Source organism: Acomys russatus, chromosome 19 (assembly GCF_903995435.1).
Source record: "Acomys russatus chromosome 19, mAcoRus1.1, whole genome shotgun sequence".
NCBI lineage: Eukaryota > Metazoa > Chordata > Mammalia > Rodentia > Muridae > Acomys > Acomys russatus.
The window spans coordinates 33,342,495-33,363,068 of record NC_067155.1 but is presented as its reverse complement, the minus strand read 5'-3'; positions in this window follow the sequence as shown (position 1 = coordinate 33,363,068).

The window sequence follows — 20,574 nt, the reverse complement described above, 5'->3', positions numbered from 1 at the left end:
GTCTTTTTGTTAATGTCGTCATCTTCCTGATGTTTAATCATCTTTAGCACTGGGTGGAAGATGTTGCTGTTGAGCTCAAGGATCAGCTTGAAGAAAGTCGACACAAAGATGGATTGGAATTTTCCCCGTCTTCCTCCTTCCCCTTCCCCTCTTCCTCCCTTCCTCCTCCTTCCCTTCCCCTCTTCCTCCCTTCCTCCTCCTTCCCTTCCCCCTTCCTCCTTTCCTCCTCCTTCCCCTCCCCCCTTCCTTGAGCTCTTGAGCCCCTTTTCTCTCTCTCCAGATTCTGAATTAATGCTTTGAGGCCAAGTATGGTACCAGACACCCAGCACTCAGGAGGCTGAGGCCTGAATTCCAGGTCAGCCTGTGCCGTTTCATGAGTTCAAACACAGCCTGGTCTATGAATTCAGTTCTAGACCAACCTGGAATCCAAAGCAAGACTGTCCCAGGAGACAGAAAGGGGGCTAGGGAAGCAGCAGCATGCTTTCTGTGCAAGCCTGGACTGAGTTTGATTCCTAGAGCCCATGACAGCCGCCCATCATGCTGCGATTGTTACAGTACCAGGAGGGGGGTTGAGTCCCAGGAACTTGGCCAGCAGGTCTAGCCTAATTGGTAAAGTGCAGACTAGTGAAAGAGCCTGTCTGAAAAAAGGTGGGTGGCTGTGGGAGAGAGGGACACCTCAGGCTGATCTGGCCTACACACACCTGCCTGAGCATCGTCCCCACCTGAGCCTCCAGGTGTGCAGGGTCCTTGCCAAGCAATCATCTCCGGTTGGGTGAGGTGGCACACACGTGACCCTGGCACTTAGGGTTTTTTGTTGTTGTTTTTAAGACAGGGTTTCTCTGTGTAGCCTTGGCTGTCCTGAACTTGCTTTGTAGACCAGGCTGGCCTTGAACTCACAGTGATCGCCTGCTTCTGCCTCCCAAATGCTGGGATTAAAGGCGTGCGCCACCATGCCCAGCGACCCTGGAACTTGGAAGGCAGAGATGCGGAAGTGTCTAGAGGTTAGGGCTAGCCTGGGCTAGATGATAGACTCCAAACACCAAGAAAGCTGGACATAGTGCCTCACAGCTGTAATCCCAGCATTCAGAAGCAGAACAAAGGAACAAAACCAGGCATATGGCTTCAAAGAAGGCCTTTTATAAACATTTGAGAGAAATAGTACAGAAATACGGTTCTTCAGAACCCATAATCCTAGCACTCCTGAAGCAGAAGGGTTGGTTGCTTTTGTGGTTTTGAGTTTGAGGCCAGCCTGAGCTGTATACAATGTTCTATATGTATACAATTATGTATACAATGTTCTGCCTGCCATGTGTGCCTGCCCACCAGAAGAGGGCATCAGATCACATTATAGATAGTTATGAGCCACCATGTATGTGGTTGCTGGGAATTTGAACTTGGGGCCTCTGGAGGAGCAGACAGTGCTCTTAACCTCTGAGCCATCTCTCCAGTCCTGTAGCCCAGGCATGGCTTAAACTCACTGTTGGCTGAGGACCTAGAACCCCAGGTGCTGGGGTGAGAGCACTGTGTTTTATACAAGTATATTCCAAACTCTGTATTGTAACTGGAAAAGTTAAAGTTGGGGGTCGTCTTATATACCGGAAAAAATGGTAGCTGTGGATGACCTGCAACTCCACCTCTTCCTCTGGAGTGCCACAACTACAGGCCTGGACCATTACACCTGTGTTGGCCTTGGGGATGAACACAAGGCCTCCAGCATGCCAGGCAAGAAATCAGTTCCTAGGCTTCTGTGTTGCTCCACATCCCCTACAGCTGCTGCCCTCAAGAACCAAACAATACATTTATTTTGCTTTTAGCAGCTATGCCTAGTAGAAAATGTCGGGCTTGTTATTCACATCTGGAGATCATGATTTCCTTTCTTGAAAACAATTGGCACGAATGACGAGGTCTTGAAGTCATTAGGTGGTTGCAAGGCTGTGGAGGGTAAAAAGTAAGTTAAAAAACGCACATGGGTAAATTGGCCTGGTGAGAGGGCTCAGTGGTTAAGTCGCTCACCGCCAAGCCTGACAGCCTGAGTTCACATGTGGAAGGTGAGAATTAGTTCCTAAAAATTGTCCTCTGGCCTCCCTGCACAAATAGTAAGTGAATAAATAAATACAGTTAATCTGGAGAATCCTACAGAACAATTCTGTTATGTCTGAGTAGTCAGTCTATATTTGTGCCTATACGTAAAACCAAGTCGCATAACGATCTATTATTGGCCGGGCGTGGTGGCAAACTCACTTGTAATCCCAGCACTCGGGGAGGGAGAGGCATGGGGATCGCTGTGAGTTCGAGGCCATCCTGCTCTACAAAGAGTCCAGGATAGCCAGGATTACGCGGAGGAACCCTGTCTTCAAAACAATGATTTTGTTGTTTTAAATGAAAATTCCAAATTGTTCTATTTTACCAGGAGCCATGTGTTAGAGTGAAAAACCTGTTAGCTCAGAGAGGCAGAGAAAGCACCAGCTGCCCTTCCTACTCAGCCCATGTCCTGATGGAAAAGGCCAAAAAACCCAAGGCCAAAGGCTTGCTAGCCCAAAAAGCCAAAAGGCCAAGGAGGTGAGGAGCTAGAGCCAAAGAGTGTTGCTTCTACATGCTGGTTTTTTTTTTTTTTTTTTTTTTAATATAGTTAAAAAAAAAAAAAAAGATTTATTATGTATACAGAGCTCTGCCTGCATGTGTATCTGCGCACCAGAAGAGGGAACCAGATCACATTATAGATTTTTGTGAGCCATCATGAGGTTGCTGGAAATTGAACTCAGGACTTTTGGAAGAGCAACCAGTGCTCTTAACCTCTGAGCCATCTCTCCAGCCCTACACGCTGTCTTAAATACCCCTCAACTCAGCCGGGTGGTGGTGGTGGTGCACACCTTTAATCCCAGCACTCGGGAGGCAGAGGCAGTTGGATCTCAGTGAGTTCGAGGCCAACCTGGTCTACAAAGTGAGTCCAAAACAGCGAAGGCTACACAGAGAAACCCTGTCTTGTGGGAGGGGGGAACCCTCAACTCAAAGACTCAAAAGACTCTCTTAACTCTTTAGCTCCTGTCAGCTGGTTTCTTGCTCTGTCTCTTGATCTAGGGTTAATTGTATTAAATCCTGTGTACAGAAAGCTCTTCAAATAAAGGTGTGTACTAGAGCTGTCTGAACCATACCTTAATCACCTGTCTACAATAAACAAAGTTCTTGGGTTAAAGGTGTGTTAGGGCTCAACCATGCTAAACAAAAGACAGGTTTTTACAGTCACAATCTCTGGGATCAAATATCCTGCAACATTATTTAATACAAGTATTCCTTTTTAAGAAATTATTAAATATTTCTTGTGTGCATGAGTGAGCGGGTGTGTGCTACAGTGCTAGTGTGGAGGTCACTATAATTATGTGTGTGTATATGTTATCAAAACTCATCAGTTAAGAGGCGTCTAATTTTCATTTGTACTTCAAACTCAACCCTTCATTAAAGAGCTATTTGTACAATTAAAAAAAAAAGAAACCTGAGGAGGAATGAGAGGCAGAGACGGGTGGATTTCTGAGTTTGAAGCCAATTTAGTTTATATAGTTCGAGGCTAGCCAAGACTACATAGTAACCCAGTCTCAAAAAAAAAAAAAAAAAAAAAAGTTTTCTTAAAAGTTCTTTCATTACAGATGTGTGTACATGCACATGGCCTTGCACAGAGGTAGAGTCCATGGGACAACTTACGGGAGTCACTTCTCTCAGACATACGGGGTCCAGGGATTGAACCGGGCTTGGTGGTGGCAAGCCCGTGCTGACAGGGGAACTCTGTCTCAAACCAGGTGTAGTGGCGCACGCCTTTAATCCCAGCACTCTAGAGGCAGAGGCAGGTGCATTTTTGTGAGTTTGAGGCCAGTCTGGTCTACAAAGAATCCAAGAAACTCTGTCTCAAAAAACCAAAAAGAAAAGAAAAGAAAGAAAGAAAGAAATCCTGTCTTGAAAAACAACAACAAACACGTTAGGAATTGGGTTCAATCCATAGCAACACACAAGTTGTTTGGGGGGCGGGAGCATGCCTCAGTGCTTTCATTCCCCCAGCATCACATAAAAAGATTTCAGTAGAAAACTCTAACCTAAAGGTGAACTGCAAAGCAGCAGTGGTGGTGATGCCACTGAAGGCAGCGTGAACCTTCAGCATCCTTGCGTGCAAGGATCAGACCTGCCAGAAGAGGGAGCCCCATGTCCATCTAGGCAAATAAGCTGCTTCCGAGAAGCCTTCACATTTTCTTCAATGGTTAGTTTCTTGAGGTCTTTGTCTCCCTGTTTCTATCTTTTTCCTTTCCTTCCTCCCTTCTCCCCACTCTCCAACTAAACTCCACATTTTGTTCATAGTATGTGAAGTTATATATATAATGATATAAATAAATAAATACACACACACACACACACACATTTATGGTGAAACACAATTTCTTTTTTGAAACAAGCTTTTTTTGTTTTTTTGAGTCAGGGTTTCTCTGTGTAGCCTTGGCTGTCATAGACTTTCTTTGCAGGCCCAGCTAGCCTCGAACTCACAGAAACCCGCCTGCCTCTGCCTTCTTGGGTGCTGGGACTGCAGGCATGCATCACGGTGCCTGGCTGAGACAAACTCTGACTGACCTGGAACTCTTGGCAACTCTGCTTCACCCACCTGGGTGCTGGGATTACAAACATACATCACTATGTCTGGCCTTTTTTTTTTTTTTTAAAAAGAGGATTTTGAAGCCCGGAGTGGTGGCTCAGGCCTTTAATCCCAGCACTCGGGAGGCAGAGGCAGGCAGATCTCTGTGATTTCGAAGCCAGTCTACAGAGTGAGTTCCAGGACAGCCAGGGCTACACACCCCGTGTCTGGGGGGGTGAGAGAAGAGGATTTTGAAGTATGTAATTTTGGAGGTCAGAGGATAAACCTGTGGGAGTCAGTTCTCTCTTTGCACCATGCAACTTTCAGGGACCGGCTGCAGGTCTTTACGCTTGCAAACAGTGTTGTTGTTTTTTGTTTTTTGTTTTTTTTTTTTACCTGTTGAACCGTCTCACCAGCCCCATGTCCAGCTTTTAATTCACATTCGATCAGTTTTCCATTTGCATTCTTTTCATACGGCGGGATACGATCCTTAAAGCCGCGCGGCACATAACACACATCAACTTGTGTCCGCTTGCGTCTGTTGCTGGAGTGTGAGCCGGGGCCCTGTGCGCGGGCCAGTCAAACAGCCGACTCGGGCACACCTGCAACCCCAGTGTGCACAGATACCTGAGAAGATGATGAAGCACTAGAGTTCACATAGTCTTGCTTATTTGCTCAAACACAAGGAAGTGGATTACAGATAAACCTGGCCAGAAGTTAATGTATTTTGTATAACAAGTGAAGCAATGAAATAGACTCATGGTTCTGAGAGATTATTCTGAATTCAGTACCTCAGGCCACTGAGTTGGCTCGGCCATCTTGACCTCATCTGTGTATTCTCTTGTTTTAAGAAATTCTTATTTTTAGGCCGGGCGTGATGGTTGCACACCTTTAATCCCAGCACTTGGGAAGCAGAGGCTAGCAGATCGCTGTGAGTTTGAGACCAGCATGGTTTACAAAGCGAGTCCAGGACAGCCAGGGCTACACAGAGAAACCCTGTCTCAAAAAACAATAACAAAAAGACCAACATATATTTTTACAAACTGTGTGTGTATTATATGTGTACAGGTACCCAGGGAGCCAGATCCCCTGGAATGGAATACACACACATACACACACACATACACACACACACATACACACACACACACATACACACACACACATACACACACACATACACACACACATACACACACACATACACACACACATACACATACACACACATACACATACACACACACATACACACACACATACACACACACACACATACACACACATACACACACACACACATCTTTGTGTATATATTATATATTAACATTAATAGAAAAGACTGAAAATTACCAAATTAGAACAAAAATAACATTTGAAGTAACTCATCAAGAATTTATAGCAGACAAGAAAGAATCATAACGTGTTTGTTTTTATTTTTTAAGGTTTTAATTTTATTTTATGTGTATGAATGTTTTGCCTGTATATATGTTAGTGTCCTACATGTCTACATGTGTGCAGTGCCCACAGAGATGAGAACATTGGATCCCGTAGAATGGGATATATATGACGTGTGTGTGTGTGTGTGTGTGTGTGTGTGTGTGTGTGAAGTGAAGATGGCAGCAGAGACCAGACATGTCGGGTCCACCTGTAGCTGGAGTTTTAGGTCATCATGGGTCACTCGATGCAAGTGGTGGGAACTCCAGCCCCCCGCGGAGAGGCAGGCATTACTCTTAGCTGCTGAGCCATCACTATGGCCCCTAATAAAATATCCTAAGTTCTAGGAATATGCCACCAAGTTTGACAAACTGAGTCTGATCCTCAGTACCCGCATGGTGGAATCCCCAAAGTTGTGCTCTGACTTCCACTTGACGATTGTGGCCCAGACACATGTGCACCCCAAAATAATAGACAAGCGTAAAAGGTTGTGGGCTGCTGCTTTAATTCCAGTGAATTACCGTGAATCCCTGTGGGGTTTTGTCCGAGGTCTGTCAAGGAAAAATGCTTAATGAAAAACTGGGGTAATCAAGTGTGTATAAATAGCTTGCAAGCTATTTAGCATCTTAGGGATGCTTTGAGCACCACTTAGGACTTGTTCAAATAAAGCAGTTTGCTGGGATAAACTCCAGGCTTTCTCTTTGTTAAATATTTCTGTTTTAGCCTGTTACGGAACAATTGCCAGGGTAGCTATTTCCTGTCTTCTGCTTGAGTCCCTCATGTGATATTCAAAACTCCTCTGATGTGTTCCAAGATCTCAGAAACCAGAAGGAATTTATTCTAGAAATCTTTATCTTTGCGTTATACTGCTCAAAGCTCTACAAGAAAACATTTAAATTTTAATCACATTTATTTAACATGTGTGCACAAGAGCCACGGGGAAGATACAGAAGTCAGAAAACGTTTCCAGGCTGTGGGGCGTGGTGGCACATACTTTTGATCCCAGCACTTGGGAGGCAGAGGCAGGCGGATCTCTGAGTATGAGGCCAGCCTGATCTACAGAGTGAGTTCCAGGATAGCCAAGGCTGCACAGAGAAAGCCTGTCTTGAAAAACTAAAAAACAAAACAGAAAAGCCCAGACTTGAAGGAGTAGCTTCTCTTTCACCAAGTGGGCCCTGGGACTTGAACTCAGATCATAAGCCTTGCCTAAAATTACATTAACCCTCTGAGCTATCATGCTGCCCCCCAAAATTTCTTTTCAGATAAGATCTTCTGGATCCCAGGCTGTCCTGGGATCCTCCTGCCTCAGCCTCCCGAGTACTGATTACATCCCTGTCTTCACAAGGTCGTTAATAATTATTTTCTTTTTGACCTAGGGTCTCAGGTGACACAGGCTGACCTCAACATCATGCTATAGCTGAGAATGACTTTAAACTTTTGTTATTCTTGTTTCTGCCCCCCCACTCCCAGTGTTGGGGGTACAGCTGTGGCACCTCCATGGGGTGTTTATGCAGTACTGGGGATGGAACCCAGTACTCCCGTCAAACTGGGCAAGCACTCTAGCACCCGAGTCACACACCCTGCCCTTTGTGTGTGGATTTCTTCCGGTCAAGGATGGAAAGTGTTCATCAGCACAGTGCTGGGTACCTAGTACATGCTCCGAGTGACATTCTCTCTGCCTTGATTTTACATTAGTTTGAGTATTTCAAAATCTATAGTCTTGAATCCTAAGCAGCTTCTTCTGCAGTATTAAATGTTCTCAAAGTATCTTATTCCTTTTGAAACATTTCTTTCTTTTCTTTTTTCACATTGTATTATTTTTTAAAGTATGCGTATGTGGCTGTGCATGTCAACGTAGATGCCTGTGAAGGCCAGAAGAGGGCGCTGGATCCCTGGTGCTGGAGTCACAGGCTGTTGTGAGCTGTCCAACGTGCTGGCAACCAAACTTAGGTTCTCTGTAAGAGCTCCAAGTCCTGGGCTGGAGAGATGGCTTAGCGGTTAAGAGCACTGTGCTGCTCTTCCAGAGGTCCTGAGTTCAGGTCCTAGCAACCACATGGTGGCTCATAACCATCTATAATGTGATCTGATGCTCTTTTCTGGCCGGCAGGCACACATGCAGACAGAACAGTCATATACATTAAATAAATAAGTAAAAGAGCACTAAGTTCCTTAACTACTGAGCCATCTCTCCAGCCCCATCTGTCTTCTTCCTTAGCTCCTGCATTCCACCTCATCCGGTGCATGCTGGACTAGGGCTCTACCACTGAGCCATGTCCATGGCTCCTCACTGGGATACCCTGGAATATTCTAGGCCTGGGCTCCCAGCATCGAAAACACCATTTTTCATTCTGCTACAGCCCAAATGTGCAACTTCCGGCAGCAGAGCCAGCTACCCTCATCACACTCCAGATGAAATCCATATTCAGGTTTCAAACTTGACCTTGGCATTGGTTCTGGGACTGTTCATCAAATTTGGGATGATTCATGAGAACATCCTGTACTGTCCCCCACGAGAGCTGCTGGAGACTCAGACTCTGAGAGCTGATGCCCAAGGCAGGGAGGCAGGACTTGAAAGTGTCTGTCCCAGTGGAACTGCAAGGCTTCTTAAGGCGCCGTTGGGCGTCTTCCAGCTCCAGGCAGGACTTGGCCTCCCCTCTTGTTGCCTCCAATATTACCTCTTTTTCCCATAAATAGGATTTGGAACATTCCCCATGTGACATAATGCATCTTATAGTCAGAGGCAGGAAGTGAGTGTTTTCCGGCTGGGCCTGAGCGGTCCCCTGGAGGTGGAGCTGGGCAGGGAAAGGTTTTCCTTTTCATTCCCACTCTGCTGTAGGACACTAGGGCCCTGCTTAGAAGATGGTTAACGTGTCTCTTCATTCTCTTTCGTTTCTTTTTTACTGTGTGTGTGTGTGTGTGTGTGTGTGTGTGTGTGTGTGTGTCCCATGCAAATGTGTATGGAGGACGGAAGACATTATCTTCCTTAATCACTCTTCACTTTTTTTTCTTTATTTTGGTTTTTTAAGACAAGGGGTCTTGGGATGGAGAGATGGCTCAGAGGTTAAGAGCACTGGCTGCTCTTCCAGAGGTCCTGAGTTCAATTCCCAGTAACCACATGGTGGCTCACAACCATCTATAAAGACATCTGGCGCCCTCTTCTGGTGTGCAAGTGTACATGCAGGCAGAGCACTGTATATATAATAAATAAATAAAATTTTTTTCCCCAAGACAGGGTTTCTCTGTGTTAGCCTTGGCTGTCCTGAACTCACTCTGGAGCGCAGGCTGGCCTTGAAATCACAAAGCTCCATCTGCCTCTGCCTTCTGAGTGCTGGAACCAAAGGCATGCACCACTGCCGTCCAGCCACTCTCCACATATTTGAGGCGGGAGTCTCTCACTGAACTGGAGCTTACTGATTCTGCTAGGCTGTCTGGCCAGTGAGTCCAGGGTTACGGGTGTGCAAAGCCATGCCCAGCTTTCATGTGCATGCTGGGGATGTAAGCTTAAGTCCTTATGCTTGCGTAGCAAGGACTTTACTGGGCCATCTCCCCAGCTCCCTTTAGAAGGACTTTTTAGTAAGCCTAGAAGCTATGTATATACATATATATATGTATATATATATGTGTGTGTATACACACATACATAAGATTTACTTTCAAGTATGTGTATGTATGTGTAATCAGTCAGGGTTCTTTAAAGGAACAGAACTCATGCAATGAGTGTGTGTGTGTGTGTGTGTGTGTGTGTTGGAAAGGCCAAGGACCCAGACATTATTCTGTCCACAAGGATTCCTAAAGAGTGGCTGCTCTTCATTCTATGCTGGAATCTTGGAGGAGGCGGCTCTAATACCAGCAAAGGAACACCTCAGCAGCAGGGCAGATGAACTTGCCAATGGGAGTGAAGGGCAAACAGGCAAAAGCAAAAGTTTCCTTCTCGCCTGTCCTCTGTTGTGGGCGGCCATTAGAAGGTGAACCCAGATTTAGGGCAATCTTCTCACACATGATCCAATCAATAAACTCCCCCATGGAAATGGCCAGCGACTCAGGTTTTAGTTGATCCCAGATATAGTCAACTGATGTGTATGGGAACATGCCACTGAGTGCAGATGCCCATGGAAGCCAGAGGCTTTGGGTCCTCCGGAACTGGAGTTGCAGGCGGTTGTGAGCTGCCCAATGTGGGTGCGGGGAATGGAACTTGGGTCCTCTGCGAGAGCAGTGCTCTGTTTAACTGCTAAGCCATCTCTCTAGCCCCAATATGTTCTCTCTTATTGTTTTGAAAGCTCAGATAGCTCAGGCTGGCCTCGAACTCTGCATAGCCAAGATTGGCATCGATCCTACTACCTTTAGTCCTTAAGTGCTGGAATTGCAGGCTTGTGTCACAATGCTGTCCCTGGCACCAAATCTGTTCTCCTAAAGCATGTTAGGTTTGCCTGGGCTAGGAGCATGGTCATGGACACTGGTCATCACAGTATTAGAATTGATGATACATGCTGGGCGTGGTGGCACACACCTTTAATCCCAGCACTCAGGAGGCAGAGGCAGTTAGATTACTGTGAGTTTGAGGCCAGCCTGGTCTATAAAGTGAGTCCAGGACAGCCAAGGCTACACAGAGAAAAAAAAAAAGATGATGCAGGAGATGTGAGTTCAAGGTCATCTTGGGACACATAGCAAGATCCTACCCCCTACGCCCACAAAAAGGAAGAAGATGTTAACATTACTAGACTTGGATGCTTCGGGGTGTGTCCACTTTATAAACAAAGTCAGCACAAATATTATAATGGTGCTTCCCATCTGCTTGGACCCTGTCCTGGGCTCTGCAAGGCTCCCATAAACAGTGAGGTCACCCGTCATTAGGGACACATCAGTTTCCTTCAGACGATGAGAGCAAAAGTGGGGCATGGTGGCTCACCCCCTATAACCCCAGAATTTGGGAGACTACATGGTGAGTGATGAGGCAGCCTGGGTTACAGTGAGACCCTGCCTCAATCTCGAACATGTTTTCAAAACACAAGATTAGGGCAGGCAGCAGCCTTTGGCCGGCTGGTCTCGCGTATGAGTGAGAACCGTACAGCCAAAGCCAAACAGACGGGTCAGGTCTTGGAATATCCTACAGTAGTCATTTTGATTTTTCCAGGGAATGTTTTTCTTTCATTCAGCAGCATGCCAGGCTCTAAAGATAAACAGATGAAGGAAACAGGAGTTCATCTCACGCATCTGCAGGCTCGGAAGGAAATCAGTTGTTAATGTACAGCTGTGTGGAAGGCCTGAGACTGTTCTCGGGGCTGGGAGGGATCCAGAAGATGCTGGGAGAGGCTCTCACAGGCTTGCTAGCTGTGTGTGGAGCTTCATGGGTGGAGGCTTCTGTCATACTAGCCCCGTTTTAGGTCTGGATTACCGCTTCGCAAGTGTCTTGCTTGTTTTAGGTGCTGGGAATTGAACTTGAGGAGATGCATGCTAGCTGTCTTTGCCTCTTCCTTCTTTCCTTTCTTCTGTTTTTTTTTTTTTTTTTTTTTTTTTTTTGAGACATGGTTTCTCTGTGTAATAACCCTGGCTATCCTGGAACTTTCTTTGTAGACCAGGCTGGACTCTGGTCAACCTGCCTCTGCCTCCAGAGCGCTGGGATTAAAGACGTGCACCGCCATGCCTGGCCTTTTCCTTTCTTTTTTTAAAAAAGGTTGGTTTGTAATGTGTATGAGTGTTTGCCTGGATGGATGGATGTGTGTCATGTGTGTGCCTGGACTCCATGGAGGCCAGAAGTGGGCGTTAGATCCTATAGCACTGGCGTACTAGACATTTGTGGCTGCCTCAGAGGTGCTGGGAACCAAACCTGAGTCCTCTGTAGGAGCGGCCCGTGCTAACTGCTGCTCTCTCTAGCCTGTGCTAGCTGCTGCTCTCTCTAGCCTGTGCTAGCTGCTGCTCTCTCTAGCCCGTGCTAACTGCTGCTCTCTCTAGTCTGTGCTAGCTGCTGCTCTCTCTAGCCTGTGCTTGCTGCTGCTCTCTCTAGCCTGTGCTAGCTGCTGCTCTCTCTAGCCCATGCTAACTGCTGCTCTCTCTAGCCTGTGCTAGCTGCTGCTCTCTCTAGCCTGTGCTAGCTGCTGCTCTCTCTAGCCCGTGCTAACTGCTGTTCTCTCTAGCCTGTGCTAACTGCTGCTCTCTCTAGCCTGTGCTAGCTGCTGCTCTCTCTCCAGCCCATTTCTTCTTCTTTCTTCTCTTTATTTTCTATGTTTGGATATTTTGCCTTCATATATATCTGTGTACTACATGCATATCCAGTGCCCTAGGAGGCCAGACAAGGCCACGGAATCTCTAGTATAACTGGATTTAACAAGTAGTTTTGAGACATCATGTGGGTGCCGGCAATTAAACATGGTGCTCTGGAAGGTCATCCAGGCCTCCTAACCTCAGAGCCGTCTCTCCAGCCCCAGTTTCTTTCTTGGTGCTATGATAAAATACTCTGACAAAGGAAATATTTTAGGTCATGATTCAAGGTTGGTCCCTTACGGTGGGGTAAACAGTTCACCAGGGCTTGAAGCAGCCGGCCACTTTAACATTCTCTGCTGTTTGGGGCTTTGTTTTTCGGGGCAGGGTTTCTCCGCCACTGCCTGGTACCAATTAACATTATTAAGACAGTCATCCAGTGGAATGCCCAGAGCTCTGTCTCCCAGGCTGTCCCAGATGCTGTCAAGCTGATGATCATCACTCACCTTCACACTCAGTGTTCTGTGGCCGAGCCACACTCTAAACACTTAATGGTGGATTCTAGACAAGGGCTGAGCTATAACTTAAACTCTTTTTAAAAAGTGTGTGTGTGTGTGCTGGGCGTGGCTGCCCATGCCTTTAATCCCAGCACTTGGGAAGCAGAGGCAGGCGGATCGCTGGGAGTTCGAGACCAGCCTGGTCTACAAAGCGAGTCCAGGACAGCCAAGGCCACACAGAGAGACTCTGTCTAGAAACGCCCCCCCCCCAAAAAAAATCAAGAAAAAAAAAAGTGTGTGCACATGTGCATGCACACAAGACAGAGAGAGAGAGAAAGTGAAAGAAGATGCTCTTTCTGTTACTGTTATTGTTGTTGTTGTTGTTATTGGTTTTTCGAGACAGGGTCCCTCTATGTAACCTTGGCTGTCCTGGAACTCTCTTTTTAGACCAGGCTGGCCTCAAACTCAGAGATCCTCCTGCCTCTGCCTGCCGAGTGCTGGGATTAAAGGCGTGGGCTACCACACCCTGTAGTTTTTGTTTTTGACTTTTGTTTGTTTTGAGACAGGGTTTCTCTGTGTAGCCTTGGCTGTCCTGGAACTCTCTTTGTAGACCAGGCTGGCCTCAAACTCACAGAGATCTGCCTGCCTGTTCCTCCCTGAGTGCTGGGATTACAGGCGTGTATCACTGTGCCCATCTGTGTGTGCAGGTGCCCTTATGCCTTGGTGCATGTGTGGAGGTCGGAGGACAACCTTGGGTATCGGTCTTCACCATCCACCTTGTTGGAGCCAGGGTATTCTCTCTTGTCCACTGCCTGTGGGTCTCAGCACTCTGGAGGCTCAGGCAGGAAAACTGCTGTAACTTCAAGGCCAGTCTGGACAATAGAGCTCGAGAACTGTGTCTCAACACACAAACACGGGGGACTAGAGAGATGGCTCACTGGTTAAGAGTATGTTCTATCTTGAGGATTGGAGTTAAGATCTGAGCACCCACATCAGCTGAGTCACATCACCTGAAAACTCCAGTTCCAAAGATCTGATGTCCCATTTTGGCCTCCTGGGGCACCCATACATACCCATGCACATATACTTACAGAGATACATACACGTAAAATGAACCAAGGTCTGGGCTGGCATAATGAATACGTAGCAAGCATGTGACAGTGGATTCACTCCCAAGTATGGAGACACACACATACACACATCTCACACATACACACATCTCACACATACACACATCTCACACACACACACATCTCACACATACACACATCTCACACACACACATATCTCACACATACACACATCTCACACACACACACATATCTCACACATACACACACAATGTGAAAAACACTGAGACTAATGAGAGTCTAGTTTTATTAACTTAGCAACAAAATAATGTTTTATTATTACACTCTTCCTTCCTTTCTCTTTCTCTTTCTTCTTTCCCTTTCCTTTGTTTTTGTTTAGAATCTCACTATATATCCCTGACTGTTCTGGAACTTTCTATATAGACCAGGCTGGCCTGAAAGTCACAGTGATCTGCTTTTCTCTGCTTCTTGCTGGGATTAAAAATGTACAACATATCTATTCCCCCGCACCCACACCCGAAACGGGCTCTCCTGTAGCCCAGGTTTGCCTAAAACTAACTATATGGCTGAGGATGACCTTTAACTCTTTCTGTTTGTTTTTCAAGACAGGGTTTCTCTGTGTAGTCCTTGGCTGTCCTGGACTTGATTGATGGCCTCAAAGTCACAGAGATCCTCCTGCCTCTGCCTCCCGAGTGCTGGGACCACAGTCATATGCCGCTGGGACTGACGAGCTTGAACTCTTGATCCTCCTGCCTTCGTCTCCCGAGTGCTAGAATAATCCACCATTTTATGTGGTACTGGGGCTTGAACCCAGGACTTCATGCACACTAGGCAAGCACTCTGGTAATGGAACCACACCCAATTCTCATGCCGTTTCCAGAAGTACTGTTTTACTTCGCTCATATTCGCTGGTACTGTTACCCTTCCTGAACCCTTTCCCTTGCCCAACTGGTCCCCTTTCTTTTCTCTAAATAAGGCCTCTTGGAAGCCATTTTCACTTTGAAGCTTCAAGTGATCCATTATATGTTCTTTCCCCCTTCGTTTTATTTGTTTATTTGGGTGTGGGAGGCGCATGTGGAGATCACAGGACAGCACGCTGGAGTCAGTTCTCTTCTGCCATGTAGGTCTGGGTCCTCCAACTCAGTCATCAGGCTTGGCGGGAAGCACTTTTACACATTGAGTCGTCTTGCCAGGCCTCACTGTAAGTTCTAATATAAGCAATACCTCAGTTACTTTTGGTGACAAATGGAGAAGTCTCCACTAATTGGACTAGCTCTTAAGTGTGCATTTGCTACCAAATCAAGCAGCAGAGTATTGGGAAGACAGGGTGAAAATGAAAGCTTTGTATATCATGTCTGTGCTCAGCTTGATTCCTGCACTCAGGACCCCCTGCCTAGGGAACGGTGCTGCCTCTACTGGGCAGTGTCTTCCCACATGAATGAACTTAAGACAGTCCTCCACACATGCGCACAGGTCAACCCAAGGTAAAAATTCCTCTTTAAGACTTTTGTCCCAGTAGTGGTGGCAGAGCACGCCTTTGATCCCAGCACTCGGCAGGTAGAGGCAGGTGGATCAATGTGAGTTCGAGGTCAGCCTGGTCTACTGACTGAGTACCAGGACAGCCAGGACCACACAGTGAAATTTTGTCTTAAAACCAAAGCTGGGCATGGTGGTGCACACCTGTAATCCCAGCACTTGGGAAGCAGAGGCAGGCAGATCTTTGTGAGTTCGAGGCCAGCCTGGTCTACAAAGTAAGTCCAGGACAGCCAAGGCTACACAGAGAAACCCTGTCTCCAAAAACCATCCAACCAACCAACCAAACACAAATTTCCCATCCCAGGTGGTTCTAGTTGCATCAAGTTGACAGTTAAAACCGACTGTCACAATAGCCCCCATAGATCTACAGATCTATATGTCTACAGGTCTGGGCCTCCCATCTCTGAATGATCAGTTCCTCACAGGAAATAACACCTGTGAGGGTCTGTTTTATGGTCCAAGGACCTCACACTTTAAGTATGCATCACTTCCCCATGCCGCTGTCCTGGAGACCAATCCTTCAACACTCAGGCTTTTGGAGACTAACCACACCCAAATGTGACAGCATGTGTCAGCGTGTCCCACAGATCCAAGACTGTCCGCTCCTATGTCCTTACTGCAGGAGTCCGTAGGGGCCAGATCACAAAGCAACACTTAGACCTGGGGTTGCATCTCAGCTGACTGCTCACTGGCAGCGACTTCAATGGTCTGACCTCAGTTTCCTTACTTATGAAATCCAGGCTTTACCAAGTATGGTGGCACATGCCTGTACAACCAGTGTTTTTCTAGGCAAGAGGACCACATGTTTGAAGTCACCTGGGCTACATGAGGAGTCTGTCTTAGTTAGGGTGTCTACTGCTGTGATAAAACAGTGGCCAAAAGCAGCTTGGGGAGGAAAGGGTTTATTTCTGCTATTAGCTCCACATCACAGTCTACCACTTGGGGAAGTCAGCAGGAACTCAAACAGGGCAGTAACAAGGGGGTGGGAGCAGAGGCCATGGAGGGGTGCTACTTGCTGGTTCTCTCAGCCTGTTTTATTTTTTCTAAATATTTTATTTAATTTTTTAAAATTTATGTGCATTGGCATGAGGGTGTCAGATCTTGGAGTTACAGATTGTCATGAGCTGCCATGTGGGTGCTGGGACTTGAACCCTGGTCCTTTGGAAGAACAGGCAGCACTCTTAACCACTGAGCCATCTCTCCAGCCCCCTCACCCTGTTTTCTTATAGAACCCAGAACCACCAGCCCAGTGATAGTACCACCCATAGTGAGCGGGGCCCTCTCACATCAGTCACCATTCAAGAACGTGCACCACAGGCCAGTCTGGTGTGGGCATTTTCTCAATTGAGGTTCCTTCTTTTAAAATGTCTCTAGCTTGTGTCAAGCTGACATAAAACTAGCCAGCCCGGAGACCCTTATGCTGGGCGTGTTGCTCAGCAGTAGAGTCTTTGACTAGATTCTCCCAGAGAAGAGCTAGAGGTGTGGCTTAGTGGTAGAGCCCCTGCCTAGAATCCCCTAGTGAGGGGCTGGGGTGTGTGGCTCAGTGGTAGAGCCCCTGTCTAGAATCCCCCAGTGAGGGCCTGGGGTGTGGCTCAGTGGTAGAGCCCCTGTCTAGAATCCCCCAGTGAGGGGCTGGGGTGTGGCTCAGTGGTAGAGCCCCTGCCTAGAATCCCCCAGTGAGGGGCTGGGCTGTGGCTCAGTGGTAGAGCACCTGCCTAGAATCCCCCAGTGAGGGGCTGGGGGTGTGGCTCAGCGGTAGAGCCCCTGCCTAGAATCCCCCAGTGAGAGGCTGGGGTGTGTGGCTCAGTGGTAGAGCCCCTGTCTAGAATCCCCCAGTGAGGGCCTGGGGTGTGTGGCTCAGGCTCAGAGAGCTTGCCTAGCATATGCAAAGCCCTGTGTTCCATTCACTATAAGCACACACACACACACACACACACACACACACACACAGAGAGAGAGAGAGAGAGAGAGAGAGAGAGAGAGAGAGAGAGAGAGAGAGAGAGAGAGAAATTGCACTATTATCCTCCCAAAGTCAATGCAAAGAATAAGTGAGAAGATTGAGTCACATCCACATAATAGACACAGGCTGATTTTTTCTCTTCCCCTTCTCTGATCCTGAAGGGCGGGCAATAGTCTCAAGCTTGTAAGAATGCAGAGCCATGCAGGGAGAGGAAACACGGGCCGCCATGCTCACCCTTGGCCTTTCAGCATGAATGGGGAATGAGAGATGAGTCATATCTATAACCACTGCCAGCGAAAAGACATCCAGCATCGTTAGCCAGGACGGAAATGCAGATTGCATGCCCTAAACTGGTTCTCAGCAGAGAGCCCTGGGGAGTTTGCAGGGAGGAGGCAGAGACATTGGAGGCCTAGGGTGCTGTCATTGGGAATGCAGGGGTTGTCAGCGCATCGGGAAACTGTTTGGCAGTTCCTCAGAGAGTTACACACAAGACCCCGGCATCTGAATTAGAGGAGGTTGTGAGCTGCCCGATGTGATTGCTGGGACCCTCGCCCGTGTCCTCTGGCAGCAAGTGCTCTTGACTGTAGAGCCATCTCCTCAGCTCCTGCATCGTGAAACTTCCTGCCTCCCAGAATAATGAGAAACAGATGCCTGTATTTTGTTTCTTTGCTTCTTTTTTTTTTTTATATGTATGGATATTTTGCCTGTAGGTATGTCTGTGCATCCATGAGTATGCCTGGTACCCGTGGAGGCCAGAAGAGGGCATCGGATCCCCTGGAACTGGAGTTACAGATGGTTGTGAGCTGCCGTGTGGAGGCTGGGGACCAAACCCATTTCCTCTGTAATAGCAGCCAGGCTCTTAACTGCTGAACCGGCTGTACAGCCCCAAATTCCCTATGGGAATTGGTTAGTTAAACCACTTACCCTGTGGGAATTTATGGTAGCAGCCTAAAAGATAATCAAACCATGGAGACAAAAACAAAAACAACAGCAACACCAAACCAACAATAACAGCAACCAAACCCAACAACAACAAGAGGGGAGTAAGGAGGCTGGAGGATGTCACACAGTGGTAGAGTGCTTGCCTAGCATGTGCAAGGCCTGGGGTTGGCTCTCTAGAACCAGAAAAGGAAACAAATGTATAAATGTAAAAAAGAAAAAAAATGTATAAATGAATGAAGCAGAGCTGGGGCCAGTCAGGCAAGCACTGGCCTCGCAAACACGAGACCTAAGTTTGGCCCCTAGAACCTGTGTATGGAAGCCAGGTGTGGTGCTGTGCAGTTTTAATTCCAGCACTGGAGAAACAGGATGGGAGGCTCCCTGGGACTAACGGGCTGGACACCCTAGCCATGGAGACCGCAAGCAGTGAGGATAAAGCCTGAGGGACAACACCTGAGGCCAAGCTTTGGCCTGCATATGCAGCTGTGTGCACACACACAGACGCAGACACAGACAGACAGACAGACACACACACACACACACACACACACACGCACGCACAACACACTGAGTGAAATGGGCTTCAGGGTTTGGATCAGTGGATTGCCCAGCAGTTCCCTAATTTGATACCTAGTACGAAGGAGGATTTGATATATGCTACAAATCCCATGAATTTTGTAATCATGTAAGAAGGTCAGACACAAAAGGTCACTTATTGCATAATTGTACTTACATGAAATGTCAGACAAGTGAATCTACAGACAGCAAATACTGGTTGCCGGAGACTGGGGCGAGGGTGAAAGGACTAAGGGGACAATGAGTAAAGGTTCAGGGGACTTTTTTTGTGTTTTGGTGGTGATGAAAATATCCTAAAGTTGAAGTTGAGGACAGTGATGTTTGCACAACTCTATGCACATAGGAGACAACATTGAGTTGTGTACTTTTTATTTTTGAGATAGGATCTTTTTTTTTGTTTTGTTTTGTTTTTTTTTTGGTTTTTTTCAAGACAAGGTTTCTCTGTGTAGCCTTGACTGTCCCGGACTTGCTTTGTAGACCAGGCTGGCCCTGAACTCACAGAGGTCCACGTGCCTCTGCCTCAAGTGCTGGGATTACAGGCGTGTGCAACCACCGTCTGGTGAGATAGGATCTTTTGTGGCCCAAGATGACCTCATATTTGCTATGTCGCTTGACTTGAACTCCTGATCGTCCCGCCTCCACCTTCTAAGTCCTGGAATCAGAGGCATGTGCCTACACACACAGACTGCACTATATCTACTGAGCCATGCTCTCAGCACCTCTCTGAGGAATTATAGGCAGGCACTGTATTGTTGAGCTACACCTCCAGCCCCTCACTGGGGGATTCTAGGCAGGGGCTCTACCACTGAGCCACACCCCTACCCCTCACTGGGGGATTCTAGGCAGGGGCTCTACCACTGAGCCACACCCCAGCCCCTCACTGGGGGATTCTAGGCAGGGGCTCTACGACTGAGCCACACCCCAGCCCCTCACTGGGGAATTCTAGGCAGGTGCTCTACCACTGAGCCACACCCCAACCCCTCACTGGGGGATTCTAGGCAGGGGCTCTACCACTGAGCCACACCCCAGCCCCTCACTGGGGGATTCTAGGCAGGGGCTCTACCACTGAGCCACACCCCAGCCCCTCCCTGGGGGATTCTAGGCAGGTGCTCTACCACTGAGCCACACCCCAACCCCTCACTGGGGGATTCTAGGCAGGGGCTCTACCACTGAGCCACACCCCAGCCCCTCACTGGGGGATTCTAGGCAGGGGCTCTACCACTGAGCCACACCCCAGCCCCTCACTGGGGGATTCTAGGCAGGGGCTCTACCACTGAGCCACACCCCAGCCCCTCACTGTGGGATTCTAGGCAGGGGCTCTACCACTGAGCCACACCCCAGCCCCTCACTGTGGGATTCTAGGCAGGGGCTCTACCACTGAGCCACACCCCAGTCCCTCACTGGGGGGATTCTAGGCAGGTGCTCTACCACTGAGCCACACCCCAGCCCCTCACTGGGGGATTCTAGGCAGGTGCTCTACCACTGAGCCACACCCCAACCCCTCACTGGGGGATTCTAGGCAGGGGCTCTACCACTGAGCCACACCCCAACCCCTCACTGGGGGATTCTAGGCAGGTGCTCTACCACTGAGCCACACCCCAGCCCCTCCCTGGGGGATTCTAGGCAAATGTTCTACCACTGAGCCACGCCCCCAGCTTATATTTCCTCTGGGTGACATGTTATAATTGAATATGTTTATACAGGGCAGAGTAGCATTTTGATTCATACATATAA